Raw genomic sequence first — 21,811 nt, forward strand, 5'->3', positions numbered from 1 at the left:
CTCCCTATGGCCTTCAGTGTTTAGTTCAACCTTTTTGACCTGGCACTCAAGGATTTACTCAATCTGGCTCCTGCTGACCTTTCAGTCTCATTTTATCCATCTAATGCAGGTTAAACATTATGCTTCATGCAACCCAAATTCGTTTCAATTCTCCCTATACGACACGTTGTTTCTGGTCGGAGCCTTTGCTCATGGAATCCTCTCTGCCAGGAAAACCCTTCATACTCTATTTGCCAGGGTCCCTCCTACTCATTCTTAAAGACTTCATTCTGGTGAAATTTTCTCTAGCAAGCTCCTCCCCTGCAAATTATGACAGGTGCCTCTCCCCGAAATTTCCCACATTGTATTAAAATGGTGTGTTAATTTCACAAGACTAGGGGCTCTCTGAGGGCTGGCCTTAGACTGAATCGTTGGTATAATCTTTGTGATCAGCATGATTACCCTAAAACCAGAAAATCACACCCTGGCTTCCCAGCCCCTGGATCACACCTGGCTCATGGGGAGTGGGGCCAGAGAGCTTCTCCTGGGAAGGAAAAGGGACCCCCAGTTACCTGTGGTGGCTTCTGGTGGCACAGGTGATGATCAAGTATGCAGGGATGTGTTGGCCGGCTCGGGAGCTGTGGATAAGTCTGTCATCAGGGAGGGACAGAGTGGGAGGAGCCCCGAGGCTCACACGGGCTCCAGCACTGGCTGTCTCAGGACCACCATTCACAGGTGAAGCATAAATGAGAGTGAGGGGACCGGTGACTGTGTGAGTAGAGGGATGAGCAAGCCTGTGGATGAGAGGAGCCCGAGAGAGAGATAAGTGAACAAGAGTGACTGAACTCGGAGGAGAGACAGATAGGCAGAAAAATGGGCAGATAGATGGGATACCTGGAAAAGGAGACCCCAGGGCGGGGCTTTAGGAGAATTAAAGTGAAAACCACGTGGGGTCAGAATGTGGTGGAGAACATGTCTGTGTCTAAGGCTTTCTCACACTGGGCTGGGACTCTCCACTAGAACCCGGGAGGGAGAGAAGGGATGAATTAGGGCCCTTCCAGGTCCTTCCCTCACCAGGGACAGCAGGTGAAGGAGAACAAGTGCTCCCAAACCCCAAATGCAGACGGGACACAGGAGATTAAGGCAAGGAATACTCACTGGTGGTAGTCGACGCCACGTCTCCATAGGTGTAACCTGTGGAGAGAAGGCGAGAGGCGCTGACCAAGAGTTGGGGTGAACATAAAACATTAAGGGAGAGGAATGATGTAGGGACATTTGTGGGAAAAACAGAGGGGAAAGCAGAGGGGACGAGTGGAGGGGTGTTCAGGGGGAAGGCAATGAGATGGAAGGTGGCTGGACCCAGTGATCACATGGTGATGAGAAGACTGAACCCAGACCAGGAGGATAGAGAGATGGATCATAGCTCACTTTAGAGCAATGGAGGGAACACAGAACTCAGACTGGGACAGACAGCGTGGCTGTAGCACAGCCCCTCACCACTGACGTAGAGGCTGTCCCAGTCCAGGGTGAAGGAGCCCAGGTGGGTGACGTGCTGAGTCTCATGGCTCAGCTCCCAGTAGAGTCACTCTATGTCCAGCCCGGGACCTGCGAGGGTCAGAATGGAAGGTGCAGATGATGTCCACGCCAGCGGCTACCCCACCCTTCTCAAGCCTGGGGGAGGAAGATCATGGGGCTGTGCAATACTGAGCAGGGGTCATTCTGGGTGTAGAAAGCGAGAGAGGGGAAGGGAGGAAGGTGATGGAGATGCTGAAGGGGCTGCTCTGATGCCTGCAGGGGCTCTCCTAGGTGTCTCCCGTGTGAGACAACCCCCTCACAAGTAAGGCCTGACTTTTTTAGGATGTGGAGGGGGGGCCTGTGAGTGGCAAAGAGGGGTGAACACACAGAACTGGGTGAGGGGGCACCTGCAGGTCTGCACAGACAACAGCGAGAACAGTCAGTGCCCTGTATCATCTGACACATGCAGGCAAGAAAGTACCGTTATGTTCTCTCGGTTCTACACTCCATGGTCTTTTCTTCCTACTTCTTTCCTACTCCACAGCCATCACACAGGCCTAGGGAACAATCATCTTATTCCTAATCTTATTCCCAGCACCTCCTATCTTGCCTATTAAGTCTTCATTCTTAACCATGAAGTCCATTTTAACCCACATGCTTAGACCAAACGCTAATCACATCATCCTTCTACTCGCATCTCTCCAGAGTGTTCCCACTGGTCTTAGAACAGAGTCCCATGTCACCACTGATCTGGTCCTGCCTGTCCCCCCTCATCAGTGTGGCTCACACCCCTCCCCCTGTGTTGACTTGGCTCAGCCATCCTTCTTCTCAGTTCATGGACACACCAGGCTCTCTGCTTCAGGGGTGTCCTCATGCGGGTCCCTCTGCCTGAAACGCTCTCTTGAACACACTCCCACACCCTCACTCCAGTATAACCCTCATACCCGCTAAATCCAGTCCCAACTCTAGCTCTCAAGCTAAATATCAGTCCTTCGCAAGAGGGCTTCTCTGCCCCCTCATGTTGATTCCCCTTGTGACAAACTCCCACATCACTCTCATCATTAACTTTTCAAAATCTAAATTCCCAAATACAATGTAAATTCCATGGAGGTTGGACAAGGTCTCTCTGGTTCTCCAGGTCCCCATGCATGTGTCCCAGGGCCTGGCTCATGAGATGAGGAATCATCCCCGTTTGTCTAGGACTGCCCTTGTTTGAACACTAAACGTCCTGTGTCCTGGAAAACGCCACTGTCCTGAATAAACGAGGATGGTTGGTCACCATTAATTATACACTCAATGACTATCTATTGCATGACAAGCACACATTCCCCTCAAGAACATCACAGGAAAGCTATAATGAAAAAGGCACACACACATACACACACAATTAGTAGAGGCCAACAACTAAATACAAAATTACTTAACAAGATTCTCTGCAACGTGAATCACCAGACCGTTATTTCAGAAAAGTTTCAAGAAACAAAGTTAATTCCCTTTAGATGACAAGGTGGAGAGGACAGTCTTTTTGGAGACTAGCGCCCTTCCCTTCAATCTACAGTGTTGCTTAGTACTCCTCCAAATGATTTGAAATGTCATAAAGAAAAAAATGCTCAAAATGAATCTGGCTACTGGCAAATTCAATTTTAAATTTGTTATTAATACAAAGAAGTTCCAATCATCTTTTTCCCTGAATGCTCCTTTATTTCAAATTTATGTGGAGGATTTATAGGACTTTAGAAATCAAATTGAATGGGTATAAGGAATGTTGCTGAGTATCCCTGCTAATATTTCATGGGATGTCTTCTAATACTACATACACATGCAAAACATTTCTGTATTTATATTATACATAAATCCTGACTTTTGAGTATTATGCAATGCAAGTAAATCTATATTTTCTACTATAATACACATTTGCAGGTATTTAGGTTTGTTTCATGTGTTTTTATTTGCATATAACTGTACTTACTGAAATATTTACCACACAGAACCACACACCGCTTACCATTTTTCCATCCATTAAATATCAATAATTTTTCTCAAGACACCTTCACTGTCAGTGACTCCAGGTGGTGACAACCCGAGCCCAGGAAAGCTCACTAGCAGGTCTTCTGTACAGCGGAGGCTGCCGGAACCTGTTGGTACCAGGTCCACAGGGTACTCACCTGGTCACACAGAAATCCATGGATCAGCGAGGACAGGTGGACCCTGAGCCTGGTTTCACCTCAAACTTGAGCTCCACGGATGCTTTTCGTGTCTGAGGGGGGATAAAAAGCACAAACAAGCTTTTGAGGCCTTTTATAGGGTGTTGAATGGAAAGGCCAACCCCATTCACTTTTCTATTTTTGTATTTACTGATTTAACTGTAACTGTTGGCTGTGGCTGGATTTTCCCGATTCCTATCCAGCCACCTGCTGCTCCCCGAGATGGGAGAAAGCAGCTTCGTGCTGTGTGCACTTGAGTCGCTCAACTCACTTGGCTGGACAGAGACTTTTTGGTGACTCTGGACCCTTTAAACAAGCTTGTTATTTAGGGACCCTGTTAATGACTCGTTGACTTGTCAACAATTTCCACAGTTCATTCATGGCTGGGGAGATTTTCAGGCCCTGGAGCAGGTTTCCCAACCTTGACACAACTGACATTTGGGGCTGGATAATTATCTGTCAGGCCATCCTGGGCCCTGGAGGATGCTGAGCAGCATCCCTGCCTCCTCCCCTAAATGCCAGGAGCGCCCCATTTGTAACGACCCAAACATCTCCTCCAGAAGCGGCTAAAGCCCCCTGGGGACAAAATCACACGGAGGACGGTGACGGGGACTCAGAGGAGGTGACGGCGGCGCCCGGAGCCAGGAGGAACAGCAGCCTCGGGGGCCCTGAGCAAACAGCCAGGGGGAAACGGGGCTGCTGGGGGACGGAGAGACGCCGAGCCCTGACGGGGCTGCCCACGGCCCAGGCCCCTCCCTGGACTGCGACTGGAGCCGGGACAGCCCGCCGCTCACCGAGCCCCGCCTCTGAGGTCGAACGTCCACGGGAATTCCGTCCGCACAGAGAAGACGGAACACACCGCGCAGAACGCCCGCTCCATCCACGGCGCCACCCGCGCTTCCGGTTCCGGTCTCGGGCGGGCGTTCGTGGAGGACAAACGTTTGGGGGCTGCTGGTTGAGGCGGCGGGCGGGGCGAGGCCACGCACCTCAGTCTCGGGGGAGGTGTCTAGTTTCTAGAGTGAGTGAGAAGCTGGAAAGCGGGCTGGGTCAGCATTAGGGACAGGGACAAAATCTAGGGGCAGAGCAGTGTGCGGGAACCAGTTCTAGGGGCGGGCTGTGGGTGGGGAAAAGGCTGTGAGTGACAGCAGGCCGGGAAGGCAGTTCTATGGGCGGGAATAATGGTGCAGGCAGGGCAATAAGCCTGGACCAGGCTGTGGGCGGGGGCAGGCCCGAACGTTGTGGGCTGAGACCAGTTCCAGGGGCGGGAAGAGGCGGGGGTGTGGCTGGAATAATTAAGGCAGACTTCACAGGGGGAGGAAATCAGCTACAGGGGCGTGGCTGGAGGCGAGGCTTTCCGTGGACCCCTACACTGTACAGGTAGCTGGATGTTGAACAGCTGTTCTTCATTCCTTTCCCCACCTTGACACAGCCTCATAGAATGATGTGCCCATATTTAGAATTCTAAATTTTTTGTGCGTTTGCTGTTCTTAATTTCGTTAAAAAATTTGATCATATATTCACATTTCTCTACAACTTGCTGTCCCAAGCCGGTGGATAAGGATATAACGCTATTTTAGTTTTAAAAATCTGGGGGGAGGGAGGCCTACGTCGTAGGTGCACGTATAAGAAAACTTCAAATATTCTCACTCTACCACTGTCTCCTGGTACTTTTGCACAGAGATAAACATCCTTTCCTCCTCTATCCTTCCAGACATACTGTGTATATGTGGGACTGTGTATATGTTCAAGCCCAAGAGGGATGTCCCCAAGCAAAACCTGAAGCCCATGAATTGTCTCATGCATCAGAAGTTAATGAGAAGAGATTTAATTTTCTGGTGGAAGGAGATGAACCAGTGATGAATCCATAGGAAGACAACAAAGAAACAAGAGAATTTTACCATTTAAAAAGTCAAAGGAAAATGAGAAAGAAAATGTATTCATACTATCTGACGTAGCACATTTCTGGATAAGATTCGTATGCTATAAAATGGTAAACACTGATGTCATAAAACAGTAGACATTGAATTTTGATTTATCTTAATTCATTAAATAGTTATATTGGGCAAGGGGAGTTATGTTTTTAACCTATGTAAGAACACTTTCTGCTGATTTTTTTCAGAGAAGAAATAAACTATAAATAGTCAAAAGCTGAAAAATGAAAAAGCTGTATGAGTAGCTAATTTAGAAATATAGATTTTCAACCAGAAAATTAAAGAAGTTGTTTTTGGAACCCGAGTCAAGAGTGGGGAAAGTAGCTTTTCATTATAAGCCTTGGAGTATTATTTGAGAGATGTGCGTATACATACACACACACGCACACACACGGAAGCCTCAATTTGTATTCCAAAGGGATCATCTAACTCTACAAAGAATTTGTAAAAAGGATTCACTTTACAAGAGTAGAACGTATTTTGAAAACTACAGACTTCAAGCATTAAAAAAGCTGTCACCATCCCTGTGGAAAAATGAATGGGGCATCACTTTCCAACCCACATGTTGATAAGCATTTTACATACATTACTCTTGAGTATTTTCACAGCAACCCATAAGGAAGATGGTATTATCTATCTCCATTTTGCAGATGAGGAAATTGGTGACAGCATATTGCTAAAATTTTCATATAAGTTCTCAATAGATATTGTTTTATGTTAAAATTGTTTATTGAATTTTCTTTTCATTAATAAAATGATATGTGTCACTCTTACAAATAAGCAAAGGCTGTGTAAAAACAATTTAGCAAAACTACAGTTTTCTTTTGATATAATTAAATATAACAATCATTTTATTATTTTTCTGCTGTCTGCCTCACATCTACGAAGATGCTTCCTATCCCAAAGGCTTACTAGAAAACTCTACTAAAAATCAAGAATCAGGGAAAACCCATATTATGCAAGGTTCCTGAATACATACAAAAAAAACATTATAACAATGTTTTGTACAAAAATCTTAGATCATTCATGAACTGATAACGACACAAATCATGATTAGGCAAGGTATTTCTGTAGAATGACAAATATTTAAACTTTAGACATTTAGAAAGGTAATTCATTACAGTAACTAATGTGTATAAGAATTTGTTCAAACTCACTAAGTGCCAGGAAATCATTTGACAAAATGCACTGCAATATTATTCACAATAACCAAGAGATGGAAACTGCCTAATTGTGCACCCATGGGTGAAAGGATGAAGAAAATCTGGGGCATCTATACAATGGAATATTATTCAGCCTTAAAAAGGAAGGAAATCCTGTATTCAGAATTGCTTGCCTGGATCATTTCAGTAGCCATGTGCTTTCTTCCTTAGTCCCTTCTGATACATTCACCAACCAGGAACCAAGGTGATCCTTTTACAATGTAAGCCCCACAACCTCTAATGGATCCCTAAAATAGATTTTGGAGGTAAACTGCCGGGTACTAGCTGTGTGATCTTGGTCAATTATATAACCTCTAATGTTCCTCAACCATACAATAGTGGTTAATAGTATTGTCTCCATGGCATTGTTGTGAGGATTAAATGAATGAATACATGTCAGATGCCTAGAAAGTGCCTGGCCCATGATAAGGCATCATGAAAAATTTCACTGTAATTATAACCAAATTAAATATTGTGATGGCCTATTAATTAAGTTGAACCATATGAAATTTCTAATATTCAACCATTTTGACATATTATTATTGTTGAATAAATGATAAAAGTCTAGGCAGGTTTGTTAGAGTCAAAAAGGATTGGATAAGTGAAAATATTATTAGAAAAAATGAGCTGAAATAGATTGCTTTGCAATTTACAAAGCAGTTTCTCATACTTTGTTTCATTTAATCTCTATAGAATGCTTTTCAGGGTATTATTACCACTGTCTCTGAAGGAGTAACTGACTTTCCCCAAATCACACCACATTAAAAACACAATTAGAGTGGAAACATCATTTCAAGTATAAATCCCATATGATATGTTTTTTCCCCTTCATAATATCATTGGTCCTCTCAAGAAAGTGATGAAATAATGCTGATTCATAGGAACTTAGTCTTAAAGAGACATACTGTCAGATGATAAACACTATGTCTTTGAAACAGGGGTGTTGTGAGAAGAAACTTGGGACCCATGCTTTCTGGGTTTTCAAGTCCATGATTAGACTTCTGGTAAACAGTCAAAGAAGAGAAAGGGTGAATAATAGTCCAGAATGAAAAAAGTTTGATGTATATGTAACTTTATTGATCACCTCCAGATTCTCTTTTTGTTTATGGTCTGTGTCACCCTACTAGAATATAAATGCTCTTAGGGTAGATCACTGTTATCGTGCAGCAAGTGAAAGGCACTGAGTAAATATTTATTAAAAGAATGAAAGTGGCCTTGAATACATCTGCTCTTTACTCACCAGAGAACAGCCCCATAGCAGGCAAATGGCATCATTAACAAAATTTTAAAAATCATATCATTATTAGCTCATAACCATGGATACAAGGCTCCCTTTTATTTCATACTTTCTAAGTACTTAAGCATTCTGGTGTATTAGGGAGTGTTTCCACAGCCTTGCTGTAACATAAAGCAAGACTTTTTGGCCCATTGATTGCTGTTTCCAGCAGGACCCATCTCTATACTTACCTCTAAACAATTAACTATTGATTTGTTATCCCAATGAACAGCGATTTAGTATGGAACCTGTTTTATCAGTGTCATGCGAAAGTAGACATTTGATATGTCTTTAAGGGGTGATATGGATAATAATGTTGATGCAGAAGAAGACAACTAAAAGTTCTCTCTGGTCTTTGTCAAGTGCATCTTGGTGAAGGGTATCTTAGAGTCACTGGATTTCAGAACTCAAAAAGACTCGTCCAACTCTTCATGTTACAGGTGAAGAAAATGAGGTCTAAAGAGGTTGAGAGATTTGACCAAGACTAATTCCTGGGAATAGAGAAAGATCCTCTGATTCTCAGTTGGCCACATTGTCATCAGATCTCCAGTTCCAAACAGCCAAGAGAAGCAAGTCTGTTGATTTCCAGACAGAAATGATTCCCCTTCACGTTTTTACTTTTTCTCCCTTAGATGCCTGCTCTGCCCTAACACGGAATTTATCTGATGTTTACGCTAAACTTAAGAAGAGGAAAATGCTCCTGGCAAAACTTGTGAATCAGTGTGGCATTGGAGAGCACAGTCATGAGAAAATGAGAATCAAAAGAATAAGAGGTAAATAATATTAGAGAAGAATAGAAAATCTATTATTTTAGTGGGACATAACATAAAATTTAGAACTGGTAAATAAGTACAGTAATGTATAAGGAAGCTAGATTCCTATATGAAACATCGAAAATACTGTTACATGAGCAAGAATTAGTTTAAACATGTAAACAATTATTCCATTCCTAAGAGCAATGAATTATTTAAGGTAAGTAGTTAAAATAATTGGAACTACACATTAGTTATATGAAGAAGATTATAAAGAGATACAAAGTGTGTAAAAGCTCTGATTAAATGGAGAGATATACTATACATGTGATTGAAAAGAGTGATTCAAAGATATCAATTTTCCAAACATTATTCAGATTCCATGTGCTTCAAATCATCTTTTAAAATGATGTAGTGTTTGTTTTATAGACTAAAAGATATCCATTTTTAAAATAAAACAATGGACCATCAACTAACATTATTCATAAGTAAATCATTCCAAATGGATTATAGGGCTAAAATTAAAAGTAAAAATCCCCCGTGTATAACAGTGGTGGATGACAATATAGAAGAATATCCATAATTTTAAAATTAGTGAAGATATTCTTAATATATATGCTTAAAGATGTCTGGTTGAAAAGTGGAAGGAGAAAAAGTAAAATGGAACGTGATATGGTCTCTGATTTTCTTTCAGAGACTTAATCTAGAGAAAAATATTCTAGTCTACGATATTGGATAAAGAAATAGAAATCTGTGATAATTACACAAATAATGAGAGAACATATATAAATGGTAGCATAATGTATCAGTTAGCTTCTGCTGTATAACAAACCAACATAAAATTTGGTGGCTTCAAATAAGAATAGTTTATTTTTTCTCAAGATTCTGTGGGCTAACTGGGCAGTTATTTTGATCTGGACCTATTGGTGGCTCAGCTGGGATTGGCTGGTCTAGGACGGCCTTACTAACATATCTGATTGTTGACTTGAAGTCACCTGGAGTAATGGAGATGTGCAGTCTATCTAGACTCATTCACATATTGATGGCCTCAGGCATCCCAAGGGCAGCCAGAGAAGGACAAGTACAAACAATGAGCAAGTGGTTTTCATGCCTTTGCTTATGTCATTTGTTAATGTCTCATTGGCCAAAGCAAGTTACAAGGCCAAGTCTACCCAGAGTCAACGTGGGATGCTACAACCAAACAGACAGTGGGAGAAGACTAATGTGTCGCCATTTTCGCAATCTTTCACACATAATTTTAGAGGAGAATTAGTATGAATGCTTTTGTATTTGTTCATTTGAATGCCCGAGGAAAATTGTACAAAGCCAAAACAAACGTAAAGCAAAAAATTAAGTGGAGATGTAAAGTAAGTTTAGTTGGTACTTAAAGTGGATCTGCAAAAATGTGGTAGTTTATTTTTCAAGTGTATGCAAGTTCTTGTGACCTATGAAAATAACTTACATTTCAATTATTTTCTCGCTGAATGTGTTTTATTCGTTAACACATTTGATGTGTTTCTCTCTGGCATTAGGAAAATAACGTAGCACTTGGGAGCAAAGTAACAGCCTAATAGCCCCACACTGGAGGCCAAGATGGAGCAGACATCCACGGCCACCATGACCTTGCCCTTGGCGCTGTGGTAGATGGGGAGGAAGGTGACCCAGACACTGCAGAACACCAGCATGCTGAACGTCAGGATCTTGGCTTCATTAAAGGTGTCAGGCAGGTTCCGGGCCAGGAAAGCCACAGTGAAGCTGCCCAGGGCCAAGGAGCCCAGGTATCCCAGGACACAGTAGAAAGCAGTGACCAAGCCCTTGTTGCACACGACGAAGATGTGGCGGTGTTCAGAGTGTGCATCTGTGTCAATGAAGGGAGGAGAGGTTCCCAGCCAGATTCCACAGAGACTCAGCTGGATAAAGGAGCAGATGGGAATGATGAAGTTAGGTTCCTCTGACATCAACCACTGCCTCATCCTTCTCCCTGGTGCAGTGACCTTGAAGGCCACAGCCACAGTCATAGTTTTGGCCAAGACAGTGGAAACAGCCACAGTAAATACAACTCCAAATGTGATTTGATGAAGACTGCAGGTGGCTGTCTTGGGACGACCAATGAAGATTAAGGAGCAGAGGAAGCAGAGGGTGAGGGAGATGAGCAGGATGTAGCTGAGAGTCCGATTATTGGCCTTGACTATGGGAGTGTCTTGGTGCTTCAGAAAGACTCCCAGCACCACAGCTGTGAGGACAGAAAAGTACAGAGCTGTGCAGGCCAGGGCCATCCCTAAGGGGTCCTCATAAGCCAGAAAGGTCACAACTTTTTTGAGGCAGCAATCACACCCTCTGTTGGCATACTGATGATCTGCACACTTCACACACTGATCCATGACTGGGGAGAGATGCAAAGTGTCCTCAGCCCAGGTTCAGTCATTCTATCTCATTCGCATGCCCCCAAAGAAGGCATTGGGTAAGTTTAGCCAATTGTCTTCCTTTGTTGCTCCAGGCACCAAATAACAGAATGCTCTGCAGAGAACCATTCCTAGTTAATACTGCCCATCTTCTTTCTGGTTAAGTAAACAAAGCTATTATCCTTCTCAGTATTTATCTTGCATATTCATGAAAACACTTTTTTCTCAGCAGAAAACCAAATGTCCTCCCTGTTGTTCTTAGCTATACCCCTGTAAGCTATGGCCTAGATTTACTCATTCAATGAGCAAGCAGTTATTGGAAAACCTCCATGAGCCAGATAATATGCTACATTCTACGGAAACAGAGATGACCAAGTCATAGACCTCACTCCATGGGAGTTTCAAAATGAGACCCTTTCTACCATCTAAAATGATCTCCAAAACATTTCATCTTGATTTCACTTCCACCACTTTTGTTAACATTTTAGTCACTTCTCTCCTATGTTATCATAAGATCCTTTTACTCTGGTTCACTGCCCTTGTCCAGCATCACAAGTGATACTTCTACATGTAAGTGGGATCATGTTTATCCTCCATTAAAAAATCCGACAAACTCTTGGGAAGACCAAAAAGACTGTATAACCTTGGTCTTGCCTACCTCTACTACCTCTGCTCTGATTTTTAAGATTCCCAAATCTTCACGTGGTTCTGAAAGTGTTCCGTGCCCACTCATCCCTGCAGGTATCAATACATGCTTTTTCCTTCTACAGGGGCATTGCTCCTTTCTCTTTAGGTCCCTTTAAATTCTCTCACTTATCACGTTTAGAACTACAATATGCCTGATAACGTTTTCTGTGGATGGTGTGAGTTAGGGTTGGCGAGTCATTGTCTTCTTCATGAAGACAGCCAATTTACCCAACATGGTTTATTGAAAAGTCTTTCATTTTCCCACTCCTCTTCAGTGTTTCCTTGTAAATCAGACGTCTATACGTGAGTCCCTATATGAGCAGATTGTATCTGAACTTGCCATTTGGTTCCGTTGATTTTCTTGTTTATCCTCTTGATGAACCTCCTCTATTGTGATGCTATAATACTTGATGTCAGGTAGAGTAAGTCCTCCCACTCTATTCATTGTATTCAAGATTTTCTTAGCTAAGTTTTTCCTTTATCATTTCCATAAGAATTGTATCAACTGTAATTTCCACAGAACGGGTCATCATTTTAGCTGCAATTTTGTGGAAGCTGTAGATTAATTTGGACAATTTTGATATCTGTAGAATTTTGAGTCTGTTCAGTCACAAGTTTGATTTATCCCTCCACTTCTTTCAGTCTTCCTCCATTTTTCTAAATGCTGTTCTATAAATTTATGGACAGCAATCTTTTGAAAGTCTCATTAAAGTTATTTCTAGGTACTTCATACTTTAAGATGTTGTAAATGTCATTTTTTAAAATTTAAATTTTGAATGCTTATGATGGGTAGATGGAAGCAAAACTTTCTATATTAACCTTGTATTGAGACACCAATAAATTCAGTTAATACCTTAATTTATATAGTTTTTACATTTATATCATAATATCATCTGAAGATAACATCAATTTTACTTCTTCCTTTGAAGTAAATTATTCCTTTATTTATTTTCCTGCCAATATTGTATCAGGCAAGACCTCCAGCCTAACAGCTTATAGAGGCAGTGATGTTGAACATTTTACTCTTATCCTTGCTTTCAACAGTGCACCATAAATTTCCATTCTGTGAATACTGTGTATGGGAATAAGAGAGTTTCCTTCTGTTCCTGATTTGGTGATTGTTGTTTCTGTTGTTGTTGTTTGTTTTAAAATATGAATTGGTGTTTAATTTTACTAGTTTTTCTTACAGTTATTGAGATTTTTATTTCTCTTTTTTTCAGAGATTAGTGTACTGAATTACATTGAATGAACCTAATTTGGTCATGATATGTCCTTCTTATAAAATATGGCTAGATTTGGAACCTTGATTTGATTTGATTTTTTTTTAGTATAAATGAATTTAATCCAAGAAAGAGAGTGGCCTTTAACTTCCTTTCCTGCAATGATTTTGTTAGATTTTGGTACCAATGTTAATCTCGTCTCTCAAAGTGATTCAAAAAGTTTTCTGTTTTTCCTATTCTCTGGAAGAGTTTGAGTAGATGTATATATTTTTTTCTTGAATATTTGGGCAGATTCATCAACTTTGTACCAAATAAATAGCTTACAATAAAAATTTGTAGAAATGTTTTAAAGGATGGTCTCAATTTCTGTAATAGGTATGGCAATATTCAGATTTTTCATTTTTTCTTTAGGCAGTTTGGTAACTTTTATTTGCCTAGAAATTTGTGAATTTCCTCTAAATTTTCATTGTATCAACATGATGTTATTTATGTTTTCTTCATGTTAAAAATTTTCCATATGATCTGCACAGATTACTCCCTTTTCAGCCTTGGTATTATTTTGTTGCAATTTTTCTCTTTTTTTGAACACTAGTAATAGGATTTTGTTGAGCATATTTGTCATTTATTAGAATCTAATTTAGTTTTATTTATCCTTTTGATGTTTGTCTTTTATTTTGTTAACATTTCCTCTAATATTTATCATTTTGTGTTTTCTCTTTTCCTTGTGTTTACTTTTCTGCTCTTTTTATAGTTTGTGATGAATGCTTAGAACTTAGAAATTCAACCTTTCTTTATTTAAATATACACAGTAATATATAAATATATATAATCTAGGATTATACATTTCTCTTTAAGGATAGATTTAATTCCACCCCATAAGATTTGATGAATAGTATTTTTAATTGGAAATACATTTATCCAAATTGACGATATGCTAGACTATATCATCAGTCTCAGTACATTTCAAATAAATTGAAATTATACAAAAGATGTTGTGAAATTAAGCTTCATATCAATCACAAAAATAAAATTAGATAATGCCACCATTGGGGGGATTCCAGCATTGCACCATTTAATATCATAAATCTGAGTAATTCCAAGATGTTAATTATTGTATGGAAAGTCTTCAGTGTTGGTTTTCTGTCCCTCTTTTACTTCATGACCCAACTCCCAAACCCACAGTGTCTGTGTTCTAGTCATGTTGAACCTTTTCTCAGCTCCCTAGAATATTAAATGCAGGGCTAATTTGCCAGTTTCTGCCATTTCTAAGAATTCTACCAAGAATTTAATCCGCCTTCATTTGTCTGATATAATACTAATGCTACTGCCTCTATGAATAAGTCCATGACACTTCCCTCCCCACAAACAGATATACTATCACTTATTTCATCCCATGGGTCTCTGCGTACCTATATTGCAGCCCTATGTCACCCCCTTGAATTCACATCACTGCATGTTGTCTCCCCTACTCACCTGTGAACTCGAGGAGATCAGAAACCAAGCTGTACCATAAGCTCATTGTACACCATGGAAATACTTACTTCTTAAATCAAACACAACCTTTCTGAGCTCCTGCTCTGTGCCAAGAACAGCACCAGACACTGGAAAAATAAGGATTTGTTCAACGTGATCTAAATGTAGCTTTAAAGAAGATGAAAAGTAAGGACTTACAATACCTTGTGTTAGATTCCATGAGAGAGATTTAAGTTAGTTACTGTGGAGTGGTAGTAAAGGGTTTCCTTGAGATCATAATGCCTGCAATGATGCTAAAATGAGATAAGCAAGCTAGTTCAAGGTAGAGAGAGAGAGTATCACTTTGGGAGGAAATATTATTGGCTATAAAAGTTAAATTACTAAATGGAGGAAAGCAACATTTTGACCCTGCAGTCCACATCAGAGCTTTTCTGTTTCTTTGGGAGAACGGTGCATACAAAAGAGAGGTGGAGAGCCAGCCCTCATAGCCTAGTGGTGAAAGTTCAGTGCTCACCACTTCGGTGGCCCATGTTGGTTTCCTGGTCATGGAACCACACCATCTCTCTGTGAATTGCCATGCTGTGGTGGTGGCTCACATAGAAGAACTAGAATGATTTACAACTAGGATATATAGCTATGTACTACAGTTTTGAGGACAATAATAAAAGAGGAAGATTGGCAACAGATTTTAATTAGCTCAGGACAAATGTTTCCCTTCAAAAAAAAACAGAAGTGGAGAATGTCGCTGCAAGGCATATACTCACCCATCTCATTGGAAATCACATTCTCTGGGCTGAGAATGCAAGCAAAACAATAGACAGCATTGCTCTCTTGAGTGCTCTTCCTGAATCCCGGACTGCAACTCTCACTGCATGCAGAGTGTGGAGTTTGGAGAAAATCAGATAACACTTGGTAATAGCTGTGACTTTTACCTAATTTTCAAGTAACTAGAGTGTTTTAAAGTATTGGGCCTTAACAAACTTATTCTTGAAATACCTAAATCCAATTCATTGGTTGGACGCCATGCTTATTGTATGATATAAAACACTGGTACACCTCAGAAATACTGTGGGTTTGTTTCCAGAGCACTGCGATAAATCAAATATTGCAATAAAGTGAGTCACACCAATTTTTGATTTCCTAGTGCATAAAGAAGTTATGTTTACACTGTATTGTAGTGTACTAAGTGTGCAATAACATTATCTCTAGAAAACATGTACACAACTTAATTTTTTTAAAAAAAATTATTCCTGAATATTACTAACCACTTTCTGAACCTTCAGCAAATTGCAATCTTTTGCTTATGAAGGTCTTGCTTCCATCTTGGATTGTTGGTAAATGAAAAAATTACTTCAGTTGGAAGTGAATTGTTAAATTTCCATGTGTGGCCCTTTATGAAGATCTGATAGGACACAAAACCCCAACAAGATTTTGGTTATTCATGTGTGGAGTAAGGAATTGTGATTGGGTTCAACACACCTCAGTAATTCCTGTGTCCCACTCAATCACCTCGTCAGATAAAGACAATTCTTGACCATGTGGAGCATGTTGGGAATATTCTCCTACTTTCACCTTAAGTCCAAGACCTTCGGGAAATTTCCAAAAGTTGAGAATAGTTTACTCTGAATCTGATTTTCCTTCATCAGCCAAATTCACTGAGTCACCAGCAGGATTGTTAAATTCTATGTTCCTCAGAAAGGGGTGCAGCTAAAAGAGACACATCATCCTGTGGTGAAGTGGGCCCGGGTGTTAAAGAGAAAAACCCTGAATTGGGGACAGCCTTTCATTGTCTGTAATCCTTGCTTCATAATGTACCTTTATTACAAGTATCCAATGAAATAAAGCAAATGAAATCATATGGAGAACTACAATATCATAATGTTTCTAAAATATCAGTTAGTTTCAAGAGAAAATGCCTAAAGACAAAAATATCAAGATGATCAGTGGTGATAGGATTCAGACAAATCTCGAGTACAAAGTCCAATCTAGCCACACTCATGCACTCTCTGAATTTTCCCAGACCATCAATCTGCAAAATAATGTTAGCAATACCTAAAGTTGTTGCAGAATTAAATGAGATCATTTATGTAAAGAATTCACTGTGATGTTCAGCACCAGATAGGCACATAAAGGACAAGTTCTCTTCTTCTTGTCATTGAGGAGCTTCATGGGAGAAGACAGGATATTCCCTATTGAAACGTTAGGCAGGCAGGATATTGGGATCCTTTGTAACACAAAGCATTGATATTGACTCATAGCTCAATTTCTCGTTGCCACTAGAACCTTCTTGTAGATGACTTACTACCCAGGACTAGATATACCTCTTAGAGAGTGAAACAAGTATAGAAACTCTTGTGCTTTTCTTGGAGAAAGAATCCTAACTTCTTGGATTGAGCACCTGTGGAACCATAAGAAAGTCACTTTTATGAGTGTACATTCTGTTAAGTCGAAGAGACTTTACCCGCCAGGGACAAAACACCAGACTTTCCCCACTTCGCATTGGCTGCATTTCTGCATGTTGAAGAAGCATCTTGTGAAGCTTCCAGGCCACAGCATACACAGCATTTTACATACTGTAACACCATTTAGTCATGTTTGTGTCAAAAATCTGCCAAGGCAGCCATCCTAAGGAGGCATTAGGTGGACAATTCTCCAGTGTTTTACAGTAAGACTCAGAAATCGTGCAAGGAATAAAGGGAAACCACAGCATAGTGAGGTAAATGTCTTCTGGATATTTGGAAGGGTTAACTGTCTGGATAAAATTTTCAAAGCCAGGGACCTCACTACGGTGGTGTGAAAAAATGAAAGTCCCATGCAAGGAGTCAAGGATGAAATCTCTCTCACTGTGGATAAAATCCCACTCTGATGTCGTGACCCAGACTTTCCACATCACTAAATACTCCCAAGTAGAAAAGCTCAAGCTTATCAGAGAGTTGGCATCACCATAAATGATAACCACATTCCCTTCTGTTTCCTATACTTGGAAATCGTATCGCCATGTCCTTGAGCAATATGACCTTTCAGTCACAGGAATCATTTCCACAAAGGCTGCACAGATTCCATTCCGGTCCATCTCTCCTCTGAAGTCTGAGAGAAACTCAACACCTTTCTTTTCTTCTGAGATGACCAGCCCCACCCAGATCCAACTGAAATGAAGCAGCAAAGAGTCCATGCCACTGGCTAGAGATGTGACCCTGGGGGCCATCTAATAGAGAGATGGAAACTGCTCATCATCATTCAGGGTAAGATCAAAAGGACCATAGGTAAGCTAAAAGGAAAAAACAATTGGAAGCAATATGAGGAAGGGGATTGGCAAAAATCACACTCTCAGTCCTGAAGGCTGTTCAGCAACACCTGGAGTGGTAGAAGGGGACGATTACTCATTTCATTTTCTAATCATTTTGCACTCCCTGAAAGCTTTCTATAAAATAAGATCAGTCAGAGTTCCAGGAAACTGCTTTGTCTCCTTCCCCTTCAACCTTCTCTCTACTCCAAATAAAGGAAATGTCATACTCCATCGAGGTCCTGTAGACGGAGCCTTTGAGATCATATCCTTTGAGAGATGCACAAACCCAGTCTCCTCCTCTCTTCCTTTTTAAGCCCCTGAGAATGGCACCAAAGGAGACGTGGTTTCATCTCTCCCCATCCCACACAGTCTTACCTGTGGAAATTTGTACAGTTCCAGCAGTGTTCCAATCTGGCCAGAAATTGCCAGGTGGTTCCTGTAAGGATCGCTAGAGACTTACTCTCTCTCCTGCAGTCGTAATTAGGGTTGTCCTTGCCCAACCCTGAGAACCAAATCAGGGAACTCTCCAATGTCCTCTTTTCACTGGGCAGGGCATTATAGAGATCAAATCCCAGTGTTGATTTCCTCAATGGCAAAAATCAAGGACAGAACATACTGGTAGTTCTTGTACTGAAACCTGCATAGAGGGATAAGGATCCTTAGGGAAAATACTCAAAATGATTTCCTTCAAATGCAATACAAGGACTTTATTAAGATAAATTTGCTATTGACTCGAATGTCTGTGGCAACAGATGGCACTCCTGAAGCCTTAGAATTTATAACTAAAGAAAATAACATGACTCCAGCTGTGGAATGTCCTTACTGAATTACACACTCATGAATGAAACTGGTTAAATACACAGAAGAAAGTACAATGAATGGAAAAACAGATCACATTCAGAGTAGACTTGTAAATGGCTCTTTGGTTCAGGATCCAAAATGCTTGTGTATATGAGCACACCATTAAATCCTTCCTAGAAGAGCAACAATATTAGCATGAGATTGGAGAAACCCGTGGGGAGGAAGAGTAATTGCAACTGAAAGATACATGACAAGCATAGACGCATGACATGTGCACGATGAGAATGGTGCAACAGAAGGCTGTCAATCAAATTGCCTAACCTCTGTCCCCTCAAACCTGTGTGTCTCCCACCATCAAAACCAGGAAACTAAGGTGAACTTCAGAGATCCAATGAAGGAGGAATCATCAACAGGCAGGAACAATTGAAAGAATCAAGAAGGACTGAAAGGACTAGCGACAATTAGGAATCTAAGAGAGAGAGCATTGTAAACTTTAAAAAGCTTCTCATCCATTTCTTATTTTAAAAATATAAAATTAAAAGTAATCATTAACATCTTTAACGGTATCTATTCCTGATAGCCCATATTGTCTTCATCTTTTCTACAGACGTTCTAAACACAAATAACACCTAAGCCAAAGAAATTTCTCTGCATTTCTATTTCCTGGGATTTGTAATAGCATCAAGAATAAAATAGAGCAGTCACTTCTACTTATTTCAAGTGTTCTGTTATTTAAGGATTGATTAGTACCCTAGTTCATGCTCACTGCTTGTTAATGCTCCCCGTGTCCCTGTGAAGAATAGGTGTTCTTCACTTTTTGGGTATAGGGTTCGATGTGTATCCATTAAATGCAACTTGCTAATTTGTTTTTCAAATACTCTATTATTAGATATATGTTATTCTTTGTCTCAGAGGAAAGTTGAAATTCTTCACTATGATGATATATTATGTCTACCTCTCCTCTTCCTCTGTCTCCTTCTCCTGTACTTCCTCCTCCTCCTCCGACTTTTTCTTCTTATCTTCTCCTTCTTCTCCTCTTCCTTCTCCTCCTTCCTTTCCTAGTTGCGGCTATATTATCTTCACATGATATCGTGTGTAGTATAACGACTATATCTTCATGCTAAGTTGAATTTATATACCATTGGGGATTAACCACTTAATTCCTAATGATGCTTTTCTCCTCATCTGTTTTATCTCATATTATTATAGCTACCTTGGGTTGATTTTTGATTGATATTTTCCTAGCATATCTTTATATCTTCTATTCTGTTTTGAATTTCTAGTTTTCCATGTATTTTAGTTTTCACAAGTCTTGTAAACAAGATACAACTAAATTTATCATTGTCACATCAAATTTAACAATCTGTATTTAACTCGAGAATTTATTCCATTTACATTTGTTGTGATTATTTATGTCCTTCTTTTGCTCCCACTATCTATATGTTTTCCTTCTATATTTTCCACAAGTTTTATTATGTTATTTCCCTTTAAAATTTATTGATTTATACTTCTTTTCCATATTCTATTGTATCTCCTCTATTTGGGTGAGAGTTATATTCTCTACTTCTATTTTACCACCAGCCCACATTGCCTGAAGTGGATATAGTTTCTCATCTCCTGAGAAATTTATAGACCCTTTAACTTTCAGTTTTACCCTCATGGCTCACTTGTTTTTGTTGTACAGTACTTTATTTCTCCTTTTTCTTTATTCTCTCTCATCATCTCCATATCTAAATTATCTTTCATATTTTTTAGTTCCTTGTCTTTCTATGCTGCATTCTATTTCCTTCAGAATGCAAATTTGGTTTTCTATTCTCTCTTCTGTTGTAGAACCCATCTATGAAGTTTTAAAACTCAACACTTATGTATTTTTCATCTCTTAAAGTTCTATATGGTCCTCTGCCAAATATGTGATATCATTTCTAAAATCTCCTCTTTGATTTTGTCATTCCATTTTTTGTTGTTCCATTTTTTCTACACAGTTATTTTGTATCTTGAAGTTGTTAAGTCTAATAGTGAAGGGTTTAGTGTTTAAATCTATGGTTTTATTTTTAATTTTCTTATGTCTTATGACTCTTATCGACAATGGCATGTATTCCTTATTTGTTTGGAGAACTTTGATTATGAGCTCATATTTGTCTGATTTTAATGTGTACAGAATGTCAGGCTTTTGCTTAGATTCTTTCTTCCAGAGATGAATGTCACTGGTTTCTGCTCACAGTCATGTGAGATGACACCAAGCTAAATGCCACTTTTGTGTGACTCACAACTAATCTGTGAGGCCCAGATTCATTCCCTCAAGTCACTGGTGACTCAAAGACAAATCCTTTCATTAGAGGATCATGCTGTCCTTTGACCACTGGGTGAATCCAAATTTGTCTAGTGCTTACAATTTCCTTCTTCTGTCCTTTGAGTCTTGGCTTACATCATGTGAACTCAAGAATGCAATAACATTATATTTTATGGAAGATAGTATTATGTGGAGGGAAACCCCTTTGTGGTATCTAGTCCTCCATACTCCTAGTATTTCATTCTTTTGGATACTTCTTTGCATTTCTTTCTTTTAATAAAAATTCTTTCTTTAACTTGAAAAGAAAATAAATTGTAAAATCAAACGTGTGAGCTTGGGAGTATAGAAATAATTTACACGCTATTCAACAATATAAGTTTAAGATATAGAAAATTTTACAGTAATGTATGTATGGATTAGGTACATTTAACTGAAACTAAGAACCTCTATTTAGAACATATTTAATCAAATTTTAGGAGAAGAATCATTGAAATGCACACTCCAGGAACATTCTGTATCTGTGAGGTGCACACATACTACACATATACCTGATTGTCATGTGACAAGCCATGATATGACCAACTTTAGTTCAACTTAGTTCAGGTGTGATATGATCAATTAAACTTGAAGAAGGGAGAGTGTCCAGAATATCCAGAAGCCCCATGTGTTTCCAATGTTAGAGTATTAAATACTGAGATCAAGGAAGAATGGTGCAGGTGTTGTATAAGTAAATTGCAATGTCTAAAGAGCAGAGAACAGCATCCACATTAAACTTATTGCAGACTGTGTCACA

The 21,811-nt window shown here is 39.9% G+C and overlaps 1 long non-coding RNA gene across 1 annotated transcript; it reads right to left on the reverse strand.

Annotated features, from left to right (window-relative positions):
* Nucleotides 1-642: 642 nt before the first annotated feature.
* Nucleotides 643-1,556, reverse strand: LOC131401736 (uncharacterized). Its single transcript, XR_009217912.1, has 3 exons — nt 1,477-1,556; nt 1,138-1,173; nt 643-773 (listed from the first exon to the last, which is right to left on the reverse strand). It is a non-coding gene; the product is annotated as an uncharacterized LOC131401736 (long non-coding RNA).
* Nucleotides 1,557-21,811: the final 20,255 nt, after the last annotated feature.

This window comes from Diceros bicornis, assembly GCF_020826845.1.
Source record: "Diceros bicornis minor isolate mBicDic1 chromosome 13 unlocalized genomic scaffold, mDicBic1.mat.cur SUPER_13_unloc_1, whole genome shotgun sequence".
NCBI lineage: Eukaryota > Metazoa > Chordata > Mammalia > Perissodactyla > Rhinocerotidae > Diceros > Diceros bicornis.